Genomic DNA, 3,064 nt, shown 5'->3' with positions numbered 1-3,064 from the left:
TCTATCATATCACTAAAAAATAATAAATCTTTGTAAAAGACAGCAGTTGCTTTCATAGTCCAGCAGCAAACCCTGTCTGGTACTGTTGGAAAAGTATGAAAGGCAACATACTCTAAATTACATTGTTAAAACACCTACAGCCTAGTTCATTTTCATATGCTATCCATATGTAAGCCCTTAGCAATAGAGAGCCACTTAAAAACTCTCTTGTTCTCTGTGTGTGTGTGTGTGTGTGTGTGAGAAAGAGAGAGCGAGAAAAGGTGAACATGGAACCCTGTGATTTATTCTGACATTTTCAAGTGGAAAATATTGCAAAATCTAACCGGTGTGAAAATAATTAAACTGGATAAATAAAAGAATAAATATAACGTCAAGTTTTCACATATAAAAATTCCTGAAAAGTTTTTAGTTTTATCAACCCCCTTCCACACCCACCAGAGCATATGGCCCTCTGTTTGTGCAAATCAGCAGTCTTTGCTTAAAGTGGATGTTTCTATTAACACTGTGACTAATTACTGAAAACAAACATGTGTAAGTATGATCTCTGCTAACTGCCTCTGTCAACCCATCTTTTTCTTCTTGCTATTCATTTGAAGGGATTAAGATTGTTCACAAAAGTACAGTAGACCTCCATTTAGCCTGTTAACTGGCACGAATAAACAAAGCCCATCAACCAAAACTGACGTCAGGCTTCAAGAAATGTTTTTTACATTAGTTTAAAAAAAAAAAAAAGAAAGAAACACAGCATAAAAAGTGAAAAAGTTTTACAGAATGTTAAAACACCAAATGTAAAGAGCTTTAACACTGGACAGAAAGGGCTGCTTTGGGAGCGGGTGTTGAGAGCACAGCTATACAAACTGCAGTGCCTGAGCTCAGATGGGTGGCAGACATTTTGCGCTAAGGGTAACCAGTGTTGTCTCGGTATGCAAGCCTGGACATACATGCACGCAGAAGGGGCATCCAGAGAAACTTTAATGTCAGTCTTTCTTGTGGTTTTCTCCCATCCAGAAATAAAAATAGGAAAAAAAAAAAAGACTCAAAGCATCCATTTCGTCTTTGTAAGATACAAAGATGAAAAGATGCAAGCAGATTTTCTTCCAAGTATCCTACAGAAGCTGGATTTATCCACTGCCACGACAGCATCACAGAGCAGGACACAGCAACCCACACAGCTCCTCCTCTTGTCGCCTGCTTGGGACTGGAGGAGAGAAGAGAGACCCAGGCTCCTTTGGAGCATGTGTGGTACTTATCAGATTAAAAAGAGGGGGAAAAAGCATCTTTATGGTACAGCTTAAATGTGCTCTTCACAGCCCTGTTTCTAGGCTGGCTGTGGCCCTGGAGAAGCTGTTGGGCTCTGAGCTGCTGTAGCCGGTGGTGGAACCAGGTCTCGGTACACTTCTTTCTCATACACACCCTGACTGCTCCTGAGAGAAGCCAGCTCTGCAGGAGGGAGATAAGAGGTACTAACTGCTTTGACACAGCCTGCCTGCCTAACTCAAGAGCTGTGGGATGGGGTCTCACTGCACTTCACCTCAAGTTGTACATAATGTAAAAACAAATTGCATGTTAGCAAATTGCACAAGTCTACATCTGCTGATTTTTCCGAGCGCATAGTATGGTTGGGAGCCAATTCTCTGTCATTTCTCATCTCTTGCACTTTACGCAGGGTGTTTCCTTTATAAAAACAACTTGCCTTTGGGTTTAATGATTTCTAAGGAAACATAACTCTGTCACTGCGCTCTGGTGTTTAATTCCTCCTTTGTCATTAGTGTCTGCCTGGTGCAGCCCAGGGACGCCAGCCTGCTCACTGAACTGTGCATGCACTTTGTGTACTCTTGGGCTCATGCCCGTGCTTGGAAGCTGGTGTTTGATCTAGACTGAACAAGATGGCCTTAGCCTTCAAAGCCAGAGTGTTTACATTTCTCTGCTCTATCTAGCCTCTTTTTTTTCTGAGTGCCCCCAAGATAGGTGTCTTGCTGTTAGAATAAATACTTACCTTGTGCATTGCGCCTTCCTCTGGTGGTCTCAGCATGCTTTTGGAGAGGTGGCAGCACTGCTACCTCCATTGTATGGATGGAAAAATGGCAGCACAGTGTCCAGACCTGCAGGGGCAGAAAGAGCCAGGAAAAACCCACAGGTCTCCTCTCACCCAGCCTGGCATAGCCCAGCCTGGCTCAGACCCACCTAGTGAACCATAGCGCCTTGGCTTTCCTCCTAGCCACCCTCGTCTCAGCGGTTCCTTCTCTCCCCCACAAACCAAGCCTCATGGTGCAGTGGGCTGGGGGAGGCAGAAAACAGGGGCAGCACAGCAAGCGGTATGCAGAAGTAGAAAGTCCTTACCTATTTAGTGCAACAGGGGCGAAACAACCAGGGCAGAGGTGTCACCTCACCTCCTGCACACGTGTGTATCACGGGAGGGGAGCGAGGTCAGATGATACCGTCCTGTGAACAAGACTGGTGAAGAGAAGACATAGGAAGAGGGTGGGGGGACAACCCTTCTGAGGAGATGGATGGGATCAGTGCTCAGCTGGCTCTGTCTCCTGTCACACAACATTGTTTTGGCTGTATGAGGGGACCAGCAAAATCCAATGCCTGTGGTGACCCATTCGGAAACGGCCTCTCTGTGCCTGGGATGGCCACTGCATGGCTGGGATGAGGGGCCTCTGCAACAGGGGGCAGTGCCCTCTGGCTCTTCTCAAACTCAGTAGCAGTACTGACCTCACGTGCTAAGGCCATAGCCATGTAAAGGAAAACCCAGTGATTCAGTGGTTGCTGCTTGTTCCTACTGCTGTACCCAACACACATGAGAAAATTCAGCTCCAAACAGGGTGCACACATCACATGAATCCACACTCTAAGGGCTGGAATAACCAACTGAGAAACCGAAGAGAGCTGTAGGAACAGGAAAGTGGCTGCAGAAAGATGTACAAAACTCAAAGACTAAGTTGACTGTTCAGTTCCTCTTCGGTCAGCTTGTAAGTGCAACTTAACCCTCCTGCCTATGCCTTGGAGAAGGGGAGATGAAGCAGCAAACAGGCAATGTCCTGGCTCAAAACTCATCAGG

The sequence above is a fragment of the Falco peregrinus genome, chromosome 3 (assembly GCF_023634155.1).
Source record: "Falco peregrinus isolate bFalPer1 chromosome 3, bFalPer1.pri, whole genome shotgun sequence".
Taxonomy (NCBI): Eukaryota; Metazoa; Chordata; class Aves; order Falconiformes; family Falconidae; genus Falco; species Falco peregrinus.
Note: the sequence above shows the minus strand (reverse complement) of the source record.